Source organism: Anomaloglossus baeobatrachus, unplaced genomic scaffold (assembly GCF_048569485.1).
Source record: "Anomaloglossus baeobatrachus isolate aAnoBae1 unplaced genomic scaffold, aAnoBae1.hap1 Scaffold_255, whole genome shotgun sequence".
Lineage (NCBI taxonomy): Eukaryota > Metazoa > Chordata > Amphibia > Anura > Aromobatidae > Anomaloglossus > Anomaloglossus baeobatrachus.
The window spans coordinates 362,950-377,940 of record NW_027442118.1 but is presented as its reverse complement, the minus strand read 5'-3'; the positions used below and the strand labels follow the sequence as shown (position 1 = coordinate 377,940).

Below are 14,991 nucleotides of genomic sequence, written 5' to 3'. Positions count from 1 at the left end.
TGGCCCATTCACTTTTCACACTTCCTCCTTTTGTTTTTTATCTTTCACACTTTTGACTTTCTTTATTCATCCAAATAGCAAACTCATCACCACTCAACCTGACCAACTCGGCTATGTCCCCGTGCTGCAGTTCTCTGTCTTATCTAGATCATTTGCAATTGAATGGAATAGATCCCTTTTGGACAAAGTGGATTCACCTGCTGCTGCAGTGACCACAGGTGTGATAACATCTAGAATTGGCATCTGGTGCGATCTCTCCGCTTCCACTCCAAAGAAAGTTACCTGTTTATTCCTATCATGCATTGGTTTTTGGGGTTTTCTTTGAGTAATGATGATCTCTTTAGTAGTCTGTTGGCGCCCTCTCCTGGAGGAATAGTTTGCTTGCTCTTGGACATTCTAAAAGAGAGGTCATGATAGACATTGAGCTTCTGAGCTCAATTGGGGACAGTCATGGGTGATGAATGTTTGCAACCTACTGCGAAGCCTCATACCGCAATATAAGGAACGTCAAATACTAAGAAAGGGCGGCCTATGAAAGAATTACTACTTTCAATAAGTACACTTAAACGGCTAATTGGGAATAGAAAAACTGTAAAAAGCCCTCTGAGAAAGCCCCCCTCTAACCTTTGATAGTAAGCTTTTCTGTAGTCTGCCTGTTGATGTATTTTCCGTTTGAACTGTGCACAACATGAAGAGACGGAACACTGGCGGCTTGTCACAATGCCCCCCGATGACATCACAATAGCGCTGCTGCCTAGAAAACAAGCTGCGCAGAAGAAGTTGTTCTTTGGGTGGGAGGGTGGGCTAGTGGAAGGAGGGGGCAATCTCTTTTTTTCCCGGGTGGTAGGGGGATGACAGGAGAAGGGAAGCGGGTGGTGAGAAAGGTACAGAGGGCAGGGTTTGGGGGCTGGGAAGGAAAGGGAAAAGATTAGGGTTTGGGGATGATGAAAGGGCTTTCTACGGGTAAGGATGGCAAAGGGTGGCAGTGACAGAAAGTCAGGCAACCTGTCCTGTCCGTCTTTTTGTATCGTGAATTGGAAAGACTGCAAGGGGGAGGGGAGTTGCTTGCGCCCTAAAGGAGGAGTTATTCAGATTCATTGCAGTGGGCGGCGGCTGCAAAACGCACCATTCTTCTTGTTTTGGCTCTGCAAAGCAGCCTTTTCAAGGGTTGGCTTGGGTGACAAAATGTCTTGTGTAGGCGTGGGTTTGTCTCCCTCTCGCTCTCTCTCCCTAAGATGTGTCCGGCATAGGCCAGGGTGCCACTCGAGGCCCAAACCAATTCTGGTTATCGCTTCTCGGCCTTTTGGCTAAGATCAAGTGTAGTATCTGTTCTTCGGCAGCACATATGCTCAGTGGCAGAGCTTACACACAAGATGAATGATTAGCATATGATTGATTAGCCCCTGCACAGCAGCTGCAGCAGGCCATGGATGATGACATGGGAAATACAAAAATCTGTTCTTATCAGTTTAATATCTGATACGTCCCCTATCTGGGGACCATATATTAAATGGATTTTTAGAACAGGGAGATGGAAAAAGAGCTTGCTCTGTCCACTCCACGCATTGACCTGGTATTGCAGTACCTCCAGGAACGGTGCACCCCTTCTTAACCCAGTTTCCAAAAGCAGAACTCAATTCACCTGATTCATATTAGCCCGATTTAATGAATTGGAAGAAAGCATACGTCTTCATATGCACCTCAATTTGGCCCATTCACTTTTCACACTTCCTCCTTTTGTTTTTTATCTTTCACACTTTTGACTTTCTTTATTCATCCAAATAGCAAACTCATCACCACTCAACCTGACCAACTCGGCTATGTCCCCGTGCTGCAGTTCTCTGTCTTATCTAGATCATTTGCAATTGAATGGAATAGATCCCTTTTGGACAAAGTGGATTCACCTGCTGCTGCAGTGACCACAGGTGTGATAACATCTAGAATTGGCATCTGGTGCGATCTCTCCGCTTCCACTCCAAAGAAAGTTACCTGTTTATTCCTATCATGCATTGGTTTTTGGGGTTTTCTTTGAGTAATGATGATCTCTTTAGTAGTCTGTTGGCGCCCTCTCCTGGAGGAATAGTTTGCTTGCTCTTGGACATTCTAAAAGAGAGGTCATGATAGACATTGAGCTTCTGAGCTCAATTGGGGACAGTCATGGGTGATGAATGTTTGCAACCTACTGCGAAGCCTCATACCGCAATATAAGGAACGTCAAATACTAAGAAAGGGCGGCCTATGAAAGAATTACTACTTTCAATAAGTACACTTAAACGGCTAATTGGGAATAGAAAAACTGTAAAAAGCCCTCTGAGAAAGCCCCCCTCTAACCTTTGATAGTAAGCTTTTCTGTAGTCTGCCTGTTGATGTATTTTCCGTTTGAACTGTGCACAACATGAAGAGACGGAACACTGGCGGCTTGTCACAATGCCCCCCGATGACATCACAATAGCGCTGCTGCCTAGAAAACAAGCTGCGCAGAAGAAGTTGTTCTTTGGGTGGGAGGGTGGGCTAGTGGAAGGAGGGGGCAATCTCTTTTTTTCCCGGGTGGTAGGGGGATGACAGGAGAAGGGAAGCGGGTGGTGAGAAAGGTACAGAGGGCAGGGTTTGGGGGCTGGGAAGGAAAGGGAAAAGATTAGGGTTTGGGGATGATGAAAGGGCTTTCTACGGGTAAGGATGGCAAAGGGTGGCAGTGACGGAAAGTCAGGCAACCTGTCCTGTCCGTCTTTTTGTATCGTGAATTGGAAAGACTGCAAGGGGGAGGGGAGTTGCTTGCGCCCTAAAGGAGGAGTTATTCAGATTCATTGCAGTGGGCGGCGGCTGCAAAACGCACCATTCTTCTTGTTTTGGCTCTGCAAAGCAGCCTTTTCAAGGGTTGGCTTGGGTGACAAAATGTCTTGTGTAGGCGTGGGTTTGTCTCCCTCTCGCTCTCTCTCCCTAAGATGTGTCCGGCATAGGCCAGGGTGCCACTCGAGGCCCAAACCAATTCTGGTTATCGCTTCTCGGCCTTTTGGCTAAGATCAAGTGTAGTATCTGTTCTTATCAGACAGCGCCGAGGAGGAGGTTTAGACCTCTTCCATGCCCCCTCCCTCCTTTTCCCGTTATGTGCGTCTTTCAATAAAGCTTCGGGCCTGTGATTTCCCCACCCTATCCCCCTTTTCCCCTACCCCCATCCCCCAATCGCCGGTTCGTCGTTATTTATTGTCTAACTTTTTCTTTCAGCTTGAGTGTTATGGATAAGCATAGGAGTGTGATGTATAGTTTAGTGCGTCGTACTCTATGGCTATGTAAGAAGGATTGTATAGTTCTGTGTGTACGGGGCTGCGGCACTGTACACGGTTTGTTACCTTTTTGTGAGTAGTGCATGATAATAAAGATGCTGTTAAATCAAAAAAATCTGTTCTTATCAGTTTAATATCTGATACGTCCCCTATCTGGGGACCATATATTAAATGGATTTTTAGAACAGGGAGATGGAAAAAGAGCTTGCTCTGTCCACTCCACGCATTGACCTGGTATTGCAGTACCTCCAGGAACGGTGCACCCCTTCTTAACCCAGTTTCCAAAAGCAGAACTCAATTCACCTGATTCATATTAGCCCGATTTAATGAATTGGAAGAAAGCATACGTCTTCATATGCACCTCAATTTGGCCCATTCACTTTTCACACTTCCTCCTTTTGTTTTTTATCTTTCACACTTTTGACTTTCTTTATTCATCCAAATAGCAAACTCATCACCACTCAACCTGACCAACTCGGCTATGTCCCCGTGCTGCAGTTCTCTGTCTTATCTAGATCATTTGCAATTGAATGGAATAGATCCCTTTTGGACAAAGTGGATTCACCTGCTGCTGCAGTGACCACAGGTGTGATAACATCTAGAATTGGCATCTGGTGCGATCTCTCCGCTTCCACTCCAAAGAAAGTTACCTGTTTATTCCTATCATGCATTGGTTTTTGGGGTTTTCTTTGAGTAATGATGATCTCTTTAGTAGTCTGTTGGCGCCCTCTCCTGGAGGAATAGTTTGCTTGCTCTTGGACATTCTAAAAGAGAGGTCATGATAGACATTGAGCTTCTGAGCTCAATTGGGGACAGTCATGGGTGATGAATGTTTGCAACCTACTGCGAAGCCTCATACCGCAATATAAGGAACGTCAAATACTAAGAAAGGGCGGCCTATGAAAGAATTACTACTTTCAATAAGTACACTTAAACGGCTAATTGGGAATAGAAAAACTGTAAAAAGCCCTCTGAGAAAGCCCCCCTCTAACCTTTGATAGTAAGCTTTTCTGTAGTCTGCCTGTTGATGTATTTTCCGTTTGAACTGTGCACAACATGAAGAGACGGAACACTGGCGGCTTGTCACAATGCCCCCCGATGACATCACAATAGCGCTGCTGCCTAGAAAACAAGCTGCGCAGAAGAAGTTGTTCTTTGGGTGGGAGGGTGGGCTAGTGGAAGGAGGGGGCAATCTCTTTTTTTCCCGGGTGGTAGGGGGATGACAGGAGAAGGGAAGCGGGTGGTGAGAAAGGTACAGAGGGCAGGGTTTGGGGGCTGGGAAGGAAAGGGAAAAGATTAGGGTTTGGGGATGATGAAAGGGCTTTCTACGGGTAAGGATGGCAAAGGGTGGCAGTGACGGAAAGTCAGGCAACCTGTCCTGTCCGTCTTTTTGTATCGTGAATTGGAAAGACTGCAAGGGGGAGGGGAGTTGCTTGCGCCCTAAAGGAGGAGTTATTCAGATTCATTGCAGTGGGCGGCGGCTGCAAAACGCACCATTCTTCTTGTTTTGGCTCTGCAAAGCAGCCTTTTCAAGGGTTGGCTTGGGTGACAAAATGTCTTGTGTAGGCGTGGGTTTGTCTCCCTCTCGCTCTCTCTCCCTAAGATGTGTCCGGCATAGGCCAGGGTGCCACTCGAGGCCCAAACCAATTCTGGTTATCGCTTCTCGGCCTTTTGGCTAAGATCAAGTGTAGTATCTGTTCTTATCAGTTTAATATCTGATACGTCCCCTATCTGGGGACCATATATTAAATGGATTTTTAGAACAGGGAGATGGAAAAAGAGCTTGCTCTGTCCACTCCACGCATTGACCTGGTATTGCAGTACCTCCAGGAACGGTGCACCCCTTCTTAACCCAGTTTCCAAAAGCAGAACTCAATTCACCTGATTCATATTAGCCCGATTTAATGAATTGGAAGAAAGCATACGTCTTCATATGCACCTCAATTTGGCCCATTCACTTTTCACACTTCCTCCTTTTGTTTTTTATCTTTCACACTTTTGACTTTCTTTATTCATCCAAATAGCAAACTCATCACCACTCAACCTGACCAACTCGGCTATGTCCCCGTGCTGCAGTTCTCTGTCTTATCTAGATCATTTGCAATTGAATGGAATAGATCCCTTTTGGACAAAGTGGATTCACCTGCTGCTGCAGTGACCACAGGTGTGATAACATCTAGAATTGGCATCTGGTGCGATCTCTCCGCTTCCACTCCAAAGAAAGTTACCTGTTTATTCCTATCATGCATTGGTTTTTGGGGTTTTCTTTGAGTAATGATGATCTCTTTAGTAGTCTGTTGGCGCCCTCTCCTGGAGGAATAGTTTGCTTGCTCTTGGACATTCTAAAAGAGAGGTCATGATAGACATTGAGCTTCTGAGCTCAATTGGGGACAGTCATGGGTGATGAATGTTTGCAACCTACTGCGAAGCCTCATACCGCAATATAAGGAACGTCAAATACTAAGAAAGGGCGGCCTATGAAAGAATTACTACTTTCAATAAGTACACTTAAACGGCTAATTGGGAATAGAAAAACTGTAAAAAGCCCTCTGAGAAAGCCCCCCTCTAACCTTTGATAGTAAGCTTTTCTGTAGTCTGCCTGTTGATGTATTTTCCGTTTGAACTGTGCACAACATGAAGAGACGGAACACTGGCGGCTTGTCACAATGCCCCCCGATGACATCACAATAGCGCTGCTGCCTAGAAAACAAGCTGCGCAGAAGAAGTTGTTCTTTGGGTGGGAGGGTGGGCTAGTGGAAGGAGGGGGCAATCTCTTTTTTTCCCGGGTGGTAGGGGGATGACAGGAGAAGGGAAGCGGGTGGTGAGAAAGGTACAGAGGGCAGGGTTTGGGGGCTGGGAAGGAAAGGGAAAAGATTAGGGTTTGGGGATGATGAAAGGGCTTTCTACGGGTAAGGATGGCAAAGGGTGGCAGTGACGGAAAGTCAGGCAACCTGTCCTGTCCGTCTTTTTGTATCGTGAATTGGAAAGACTGCAAGGGGGAGGGGAGTTGCTTGCGCCCTAAAGGAGGAGTTATTCAGATTCATTGCAGTGGGCGGCGGCTGCAAAACGCACCATTCTTCTTGTTTTGGCTCTGCAAAGCAGCCTTTTCAAGGGTTGGCTTGGGTGACAAAATGTCTTGTGTAGGCGTGGGTTTGTCTCCCTCTCGCTCTCTCTCCCTAAGATGTGTCCGGCATAGGCCAGGGTGCCACTCGAGGCCCAAACCAATTCTGGTTATCGCTTCTCGGCCTTTTGGCTAAGATCAAGTGTAGTATCTGTTCTTATCAGTTTAATATCTGATACGTCCCCTATCTGGGGACCATATATTAAATGGATTTTTAGAACAGGGAGATGGAAAAAGAGCTTGCTCTGTCCACTCCACGCATTGACCTGGTATTGCAGTACCTCCAGGAACGGTGCACCCCTTCTTAACCCAGTTTCCAAAAGCAGAACTCAATTCACCTGATTCATATTAGCCCGATTTAATGAATTGGAAGAAAGCATACGTCTTCATATGCACCTCAATTTGGCCCATTCACTTTTCACACTTCCTCCTTTTGTTTTTTATCTTTCACACTTTTGACTTTCTTTATTCATCCAAATAGCAAACTCATCACCACTCAACCTGACCAACTCGGCTATGTCCCCGTGCTGCAGTTCTCTGTCTTATCTAGATCATTTGCAATTGAATGGAATAGATCCCTTTTGGACAAAGTGGATTCACCTGCTGCTGCAGTGACCACAGGTGTGATAACATCTAGAATTGGCATCTGGTGCGATCTCTCCGCTTCCACTCCAAAGAAAGTTACCTGTTTATTCCTATCATGCATTGGTTTTTGGGGTTTTCTTTGAGTAATGATGATCTCTTTAGTAGTCTGTTGGCGCCCTCTCCTGGAGGAATAGTTTGCTTGCTCTTGGACATTCTAAAAGAGAGGTCATGATAGACATTGAGCTTCTGAGCTCAATTGGGGACAGTCATGGGTGATGAATGTTTGCAACCTACTGCGAAGCCTCATACCGCAATATAAGGAACGTCAAATACTAAGAAAGGGCGGCCTATGAAAGAATTACTACTTTCAATAAGTACACTTAAACGGCTAATTGGGAATAGAAAAACTGTAAAAAGCCCTCTGAGAAAGCCCCCCTCTAACCTTTGATAGTAAGCTTTTCTGTAGTCTGCCTGTTGATGTATTTTCCGTTTGAACTGTGCACAACATGAAGAGACGGAACACTGGCGGCTTGTCACAATGCCCCCCGATGACATCACAATAGCGCTGCTGCCTAGAAAACAAGCTGCGCAGAAGAAGTTGTTCTTTGGGTGGGAGGGTGGGCTAGTGGAAGGAGGGGGCAATCTCTTTTTTTCCCGGGTAGTAGGGGGATGACAGGAGAAGGGAAGCGGGTGGTGAGAAAGGTACAGAGGGCAGGGTTTGGGGGCTGGGAAGGAAAGGGAAAAGATTAGGGTTTGGGGATGATGAAAGGGCTTTCTACGGGTAAGGATGGCAAAGGGTGGCAGTGACGGAAAGTCAGGCAACCTGTCCTGTCCGTCTTTTTGTATCGTGAATTGGAAAGACTGCAAGGGGGAGGGGAGTTGCTTGCGCCCTAAAGGAGGAGTTATTCAGATTCATTGCAGTGGGCGGCGGCTGCAAAACGCACCATTCTTCTTGTTTTGGCTCTGCAAAGCAGCCTTTTCAAGGGTTGGCTTGGGTGACAAAATGTCTTGTGTAGGCGTGGGTTTGTCTCCCTCTCGCTCTCTCTCCCTAAGATGTGTCCGGCATAGGCCAGGGTGCCACTCGAGGCCCAAACCAATTCTGGTTATCGCTTCTCGGCCTTTTGGCTAAGATCAAGTGTAGTGTTGTTCGAAGAGGTGGTTTAAGCTCCAGGCCACCTTAGTACAATGATACAATGCACACTGGAAGGTTGCGCTTGCTAGTACTCTGGGTGGATAGTATATTCATCTAGAGGAAAACATGGCCCTACCAGGATCGAGGCTATTAGACTGAGTAAGGGTGGGGGGCTATGGTACAACGTGCCCCAGGACTGACGACCCTGGAGTGAGTCTGAGCTTGCTGGCTTGGGACCCCGGCAAGCCTTGGGCTCTGTAGCACACCGTACCTTGCCTTTTCATACTTTTTGAGCATATTACCCTATCCCGGCCTTCTGGCTAGGAAGGGAAATTTTTACAATCCCGGTCGGAGGTCTGGTCAGCTTTGGGCTGAGAAACTAACACCCGGTTGGAGGTCTGGGTCAGCTTCGGCTGAGAAACCAACACCCGGTTGGAGGTCTGGGTCAGCTTCGGCTGAGAAACCAACACCCGGTTGGAGGTCCGGTTAGCCTTGGGCTGAGAAACCAACACCGGTTGACGGTCCGGGCAGTTTCGGCTGCGAAACCAACAACTAGTAGCTCTCTACTCCACTTGGGTAAGATGCCTGGGTGGACGCTGGGAGCAACGACAAGGCTCAACCAGGCTTCGGCTTGGGGGAGCACCGAAGATCCCTGACCCTTGCTGTGGCCTTCTGGCTCGGAGGGACGGGGTTGATTTTTGGGGACCCTCTCCTCACGGTGGGGTCCACACGAATCCTAGCCTTTGCACTGTTTTTGGTGTGACTTCGGTCATGCATTTTTTGTGGTGCTTTGGAAAGCTTCATTAAATCTGTTCTTATCAGTTTAATATCTGATACGTCCCCTATCTGGGGACCATATATTAAATGGATTTTTAGAACAGGGAGATGGAAAAAGAGCTTGCTCTGTCCACTCCACGCATTGACCTGGTATTGCAGTACCTCCAGGAACGGTGCACCCCTTCTTAACCCAGTTTCCAAAAGCAGAACTCAATTCACCTGATTCATATTAGCCCGATTTAATGAATTGGAAGAAAGCATACGTCTTCATATGCACCTCAATTTGGCCCATTCACTTTTCACACTTCCTCCTTTTGTTTTTTATCTTTCACACTTTTGACTTTCTTTATTCATCCAAATAGCAAACTCATCACCACTCAACCTGACCAACTCGGCTATGTCCCCGTGCTGCAGTTCTCTGTCTTATCTAGATCATTTGCAATTGAATGGAATAGATCCCTTTTGGACAAAGTGGATTCACCTGCTGCTGCAGTGACCACAGGTGTGATAACATCTAGAATTGGCATCTGGTGCGATCTCTCCGCTTCCACTCCAAAGAAAGTTACCTGTTTATTCCTATCATGCATTGGTTTTTGGGGTTTTCTTTGAGTAATGATGATCTCTTTAGTAGTCTGTTGGCGCCCTCTCCTGGAGGAATAGTTTGCTTGCTCTTGGACATTCTAAAAGAGAGGTCATGATAGACATTGAGCTTCTGAGCTCAATTGGGGACAGTCATGGGTGATGAATGTTTGCAACCTACTGCGAAGCCTCATACCGCAATATAAGGAACGTCAAATACTAAGAAAGGGCGGCCTATGAAAGAATTACTACTTTCAATAAGTACACTTAAACGGCTAATTGGGAATAGAAAAACTGTAAAAAGCCCTCTGAGAAAGCCCCCCTCTAACCTTTGATAGTAAGCTTTTCTGTAGTCTGCCTGTTGATGTATTTTCCGTTTGAACTGTGCACAACATGAAGAGACGGAACACTGGCGGCTTGTCACAATGCCCCCCGATGACATCACAATAGCGCTGCTGCCTAGAAAACAAGCTGCGCAGAAGAAGTTGTTCTTTGGGTGGGAGGGTGGGCTAGTGGAAGGAGGGGGCAATCTCTTTTTTTCCCGGGTGGTAGGGGGATGACAGGAGAAGGGAAGCGGGTGGTGAGAAAGGTACAGAGGGCAGGGTTTGGGGGCTGGGAAGGAAAGGGAAAAGATTAGGGTTTGGGGATGATGAAAGGGCTTTCTACGGGTAAGGATGGCAAAGGGTGGCAGTGACGGAAAGTCAGGCAACCTGTCCTGTCCGTCTTTTTGTATCGTGAATTGGAAAGACTGCAAGGGGGAGGGGAGTTGCTTGCGCCCTAAAGGAGGAGTTATTCAGATTCATTGCAGTGGGCGGCGGCTGCAAAACGCACCATTCTTCTTGTTTTGGCTCTGCAAAGCAGCCTTTTCAAGGGTTGGCTTGGGTGACAAAATGTCTTGTGTAGGCGTGGGTTTGTCTCCCTCTCGCTCTCTCTCCCTAAGATGTGTCCGGCATAGGCCAGGGTGCCACTCGAGGCCCAAACCAATTCTGGTTATCGCTTCTCGGCCTTTTGGCTAAGATCAAGTGTAGTATCTGTTCTTATCAGTTTAATATCTGATACGTCCCCTATCTGGGGACCATATATTAAATGGATTTTTAGAACAGGGAGATGGAAAAAGAGCTTGCTCTGTCCACTCCACGCATTGACCTGGTATTGCAGTACCTCCAGGAACGGTGCACCCCTTCTTAACCCAGTTTCCAAAAGCAGAACTCAATTCACCTGATTCATATTAGCCCGATTTAATGAATTGGAAGAAAGCATACGTCTTCATATGCACCTCAATTTGGCCCATTCACTTTTCACACTTCCTCCTTTTGTTTTTTATCTTTCACACTTTTGACTTTCTTTATTCATCCAAATAGCAAACTCATCACCACTCAACCTGACCAACTCGGCTATGTCCCCGTGCTGCAGTTCTCTGTCTTATCTAGATCATTTGCAATTGAATGGAATAGATCCCTTTTGGACAAAGTGGATTCACCTGCTGCTGCAGTGACCACAGGTGTGATAACATCTAGAATTGGCATCTGGTGCGATCTCTCCGCTTCCACTCCAAAGAAAGTTACCTGTTTATTCCTATCATGCATTGGTTTTTGGGGTTTTCTTTGAGTAATGATGATCTCTTTAGTAGTCTGTTGGCGCCCTCTCCTGGAGGAATAGTTTGCTTGCTCTTGGACATTCTAAAAGAGAGGTCATGATAGACATTGAGCTTCTGAGCTCAATTGGGGACAGTCATGGGTGATGAATGTTTGCAACCTACTGCGAAGCCTCATACCGCAATATAAGGAACGTCAAATACTAAGAAAGGGCGGCCTATGAAAGAATTACTACTTTCAATAAGTACACTTAAACGGCTAATTGGGAATAGAAAAACTGTAAAAAGCCCTCTGAGAAAGCCCCCCTCTAACCTTTGATAGTAAGCTTTTCTGTAGTCTGCCTGTTGATGTATTTTCCGTTTGAACTGTGCACAACATGAAGAGACGGAACACTGGCGGCTTGTCACAATGCCCCCCGATGACATCACAATAGCGCTGCTGCCTAGAAAACAAGCTGCGCAGAAGAAGTTGTTCTTTGGGTGGGAGGGTGGGCTAGTGGAAGGAGGGGGCAATCTCTTTTTTTCCCGGGTGGTAGGGGGATGACAGGAGAAGGGAAGCGGGTGGTGAGAAAGGTACAGAGGGCAGGGTTTGGGGGCTGGGAAGGAAAGGGAAAAGATTAGGGTTTGGGGATGATGAAAGGGCTTTCTACGGGTAAGGATGGCAAAGGGTGGCAGTGACGGAAAGTCAGGCAACCTGTCCTGTCCGTCTTTTTGTATCGTGAATTGGAAAGACTGCAAGGGGGAGGGGAGTTGCTTGCGCCCTAAAGGAGGAGTTATTCAGATTCATTGCAGTGGGCGGCGGCTGCAAAACGCACCATTCTTCTTGTTTTGGCTCTGCAAAGCAGCCTTTTCAAGGGTTGGCTTGGGTGACAAAATGTCTTGTGTAGGCGTGGGTTTGTCTCCCTCTCGCTCTCTCTCCCTAAGATGTGTCCGGCATAGGCCAGGGTGCCACTCGAGGCCCAAACCAATTCTGGTTATCGCTTCTCGGCCTTTTGGCTAAGATCAAGTGTAGTATCTGTTCTTATCAGTTTAATATCTGATACGTCCCCTATCTGGGGACCATATATTAAATGGATTTTTAGAACAGGGAGATGGAAAAAGAGCTTGCTCTGTCCACTCCACGCATTGACCTGGTATTGCAGTACCTCCAGGAACGGTGCACCCCTTCTTAACCCAGTTTCCAAAAGCAGAACTCAATTCACCTGATTCATATTAGCCCGATTTAATGAATTGGAAGAAAGCATACGTCTTCATATGCACCTCAATTTGGCCCATTCACTTTTCACACTTCCTCCTTTTGTTTTTTATCTTTCACACTTTTGACTTTCTTTATTCATCCAAATAGCAAACTCATCACCACTCAACCTGACCAACTCGGCTATGTCCCCGTGCTGCAGTTCTCTGTCTTATCTAGATCATTTGCAATTGAATGGAATAGATCCCTTTTGGACAAAGTGGATTCACCTGCTGCTGCAGTGACCACAGGTGTGATAACATCTAGAATTGGCATCTGGTGCGATCTCTCCGCTTCCACTCCAAAGAAAGTTACCTGTTTATTCCTATCATGCATTGGTTTTTGGGGTTTTCTTTGAGTAATGATGATCTCTTTAGTAGTCTGTTGGCGCCCTCTCCTGGAGGAATAGTTTCCTTGCTCTTGGACATTCTAAAAGAGAGGTCATGATAGACATTGAGCTTCTGAGCTCAATTGGGGACAGTCATGGGTGATGAATGTTTGCAACCTACTGCGAAGCCTCATACCGCAATATAAGGAACGTCAAATACTAAGAAAGGGCGGCCTATGAAAGAATTACTACTTTCAATAAGTACACTTAAACGGCTAATTGGGAATAGAAAAACTGTAAAAAGCCCTCTGAGAAAGCCCCCCTCTAACCTTTGATAGTAAGCTTTTCTGTAGTCTGCCTGTTGATGTATTTTCCGTTTGAACTGTGCACAACATGAAGAGACGGAACACTGGCGGCTTGTCACAATGCCCCCCGATGACATCACAATAGCGCTGCTGCCTAGAAAACAAGCTGCGCAGAAGAAGTTGTTCTTTGGGTGGGAGGGTGGGCTAGTGGAAGGAGGGGGCAATCTCTTTTTTTCCCGGGTGGTAGGGGGATGACAGGAGAAGGGAAGCGGGTGGTGAGAAAGGTACAGAGGGCAGGGTTTGGGGGCTGGGAAGGAAAGGGAAAAGATTAGGGTTTGGGGATGATGAAAGGGCTTTCTACGGGTAAGGATGGCAAAGGGTGGCAGTGACGGAAAGTCAGGCAACCTGTCCTGTCCGTCTTTTTGTATCGTGAATTGGAAAGACTGCAAGGGGGAGGGGAGTTGCTTGCGCCCTAAAGGAGGAGTTATTCAGATTCATTGCAGTGGGCGGCGGCTGCAAAACGCACCATTCTTCTTGTTTTGGCTCTGCAAAGCAGCCTTTTCAAGGGTTGGCTTGGGTGACAAAATGTCTTGTGTAGGCGTGGGTTTGTCTCCCTCTCGCTCTCTCTCCCTAAGATGTGTCCGGCATAGGCCAGGGTGCCACTCGAGGCCCAAACCAATTCTGGTTATCGCTTCTCGGCCTTTTGGCTAAGATCAAGTGTAGTATCTGTTCTTATCAGTTTAATATCTGATACGTCCCCTATCTGGGGACCATATATTAAATGGATTTTTAGAACAGGGAGATGGAAAAAGAGCTTGCTCTGTCCACTCCACGCATTGACCTGGTATTGCAGTACCTCCAGGAACGGTGCACCCCTTCTTAACCCAGTTTCCAAAAGCAGAACTCAATTCACCTGATTCATATTAGCCCGATTTAATGAATTGGAAGAAAGCATACGTCTTCATATGCACCTCAATTTGGCCCATTCACTTTTCACACTTCCTCCTTTTGTTTTTTATCTTTCACACTTTTGACTTTCTTTATTCATCCAAATAGCAAACTCATCACCACTCAACCTGACCAACTCGGCTATGTCCCCGTGCTGCAGTTCTCTGTCTTATCTAGATCATTTGCAATTGAATGGAATAGATCCCTTTTGGACAAAGTGGATTCACCTGCTGCTGCAGTGACCACAGGTGTGATAACATCTAGAATTGGCATCTGGTGCGATCTCTCCGCTTCCACTCCAAAGAAAGTTACCTGTTTATTCCTATCATGCATTGGTTTTTGGGGTTTTCTTTGAGTAATGATGATCTCTTTAGTAGTCTGTTGGCGCCCTCTCCTGGAGGAATAGTTTGCTTGCTCTTGGACATTCTAAAAGAGAGGTCATGATAGACATTGAGCTTCTGAGCTCAATTGGGGACAGTCATGGGTGATGAATGTTTGCAACCTACTGCGAAGCCTCATACCGCAATATAAGGAACGTCAAATACTAAGAAAGGGCGGCCTATGAAAGAATTACTACTTTCAATAAGTACACTTAAACGGCTAATTGGGAATAGAAAAACTGTAAAAAGCCCTCTGAGAAAGCCCCCCTCTAACCTTTGATAGTAAGCTTTTCTGTAGTCTGCCTGTTGATGTATTTTCCGTTTGAACTGTGCACAACATGAAGAGACGGAACACTGGCGGCTTGTCACAATGCCCCCCGATGACATCACAATAGCGCTGCTGCCTAGAAAACAAGCTGCGCAGAAGAAGTTGTTCTTTGGGTGGGAGGGTGGGCTAGTGGAAGGAGGGGGCAATCTCTTTTTTTCCCGGGTGGTAGGGGGATGACAGGAGAAGGGAAGCGGGTGGTGAGAAAGGTACAGAGGGCAGGGTTTGGGGGCTGGGAAGGAAAGGGAAAAGATTAGGGTTTGGGGATGATGAAAGGGCTTTCTACGGGTAAGGATGGCAAAGGGTGGCAGTGACGGAAAGTCAGGCAACCTGTCCTGTCCGTCTTTTTGTATCGTGAATTGGAAAGACTGCAAGGGGGAGGGGAGTTGCTTGCGCCCTAAA

At 46.7% G+C, this 14,991-nt stretch overlaps 6 non-coding genes and 4 pseudogenes across 6 annotated transcripts; all 10 read left to right on the top strand.

The window, feature by feature from the left end:
• The first annotated feature begins 1,287 nt into the window (after nucleotides 1–1,287).
• LOC142263172 (U2 spliceosomal RNA) lies at nucleotides 1,288–1,405 on the top strand (annotated as a pseudogene).
• Nucleotides 1,406–1,433: 28 nt separating this feature from the next.
• Nucleotides 1,434–1,607, top strand: LOC142263163 (U2 spliceosomal RNA; annotated as a pseudogene).
• A 1,387-nt stretch (nucleotides 1,608–2,994) lies between these two features.
• Nucleotides 2,995–3,097, top strand: LOC142263164 (U2 spliceosomal RNA; annotated as a pseudogene).
• A 246-nt stretch (nucleotides 3,098–3,343) lies between these two features.
• On the top strand, nucleotides 3,344–3,549 carry LOC142263131 (U2 spliceosomal RNA; annotated as a pseudogene).
• Nucleotides 3,550–4,936: 1,387 nt separating this feature from the next.
• Nucleotides 4,937–5,127, top strand: LOC142263108 (U2 spliceosomal RNA). The gene has a single exon (XR_012730317.1). It is a non-coding gene; the product is annotated as a U2 spliceosomal RNA (small nuclear RNA).
• Nucleotides 5,128–6,514: 1,387 nt separating this feature from the next.
• On the top strand, nucleotides 6,515–6,705 carry LOC142263106 (U2 spliceosomal RNA). Its single transcript, XR_012730316.1, has one exon. It is a non-coding gene; the product is annotated as a U2 spliceosomal RNA (small nuclear RNA).
• Nucleotides 6,706–8,895: 2,190 nt separating this feature from the next.
• LOC142263157 (U2 spliceosomal RNA) lies at nucleotides 8,896–9,080 on the top strand. Its single transcript, XR_012730353.1, has one exon. It is a non-coding gene; the product is annotated as a U2 spliceosomal RNA (small nuclear RNA).
• Nucleotides 9,081–10,467: 1,387 nt separating this feature from the next.
• On the top strand, nucleotides 10,468–10,658 carry LOC142263105 (U2 spliceosomal RNA). The gene has a single exon (XR_012730315.1). It is a non-coding gene; the product is annotated as a U2 spliceosomal RNA (small nuclear RNA).
• Nucleotides 10,659–12,045: 1,387 nt separating this feature from the next.
• Nucleotides 12,046–12,236, top strand: LOC142263103 (U2 spliceosomal RNA). The gene has a single exon (XR_012730313.1). It is a non-coding gene; the product is annotated as a U2 spliceosomal RNA (small nuclear RNA).
• Nucleotides 12,237–13,623: 1,387 nt separating this feature from the next.
• LOC142263102 (U2 spliceosomal RNA) lies at nucleotides 13,624–13,814 on the top strand. Its single transcript, XR_012730312.1, has one exon. It is a non-coding gene; the product is annotated as a U2 spliceosomal RNA (small nuclear RNA).
• Nucleotides 13,815–14,991: the final 1,177 nt, after the last annotated feature.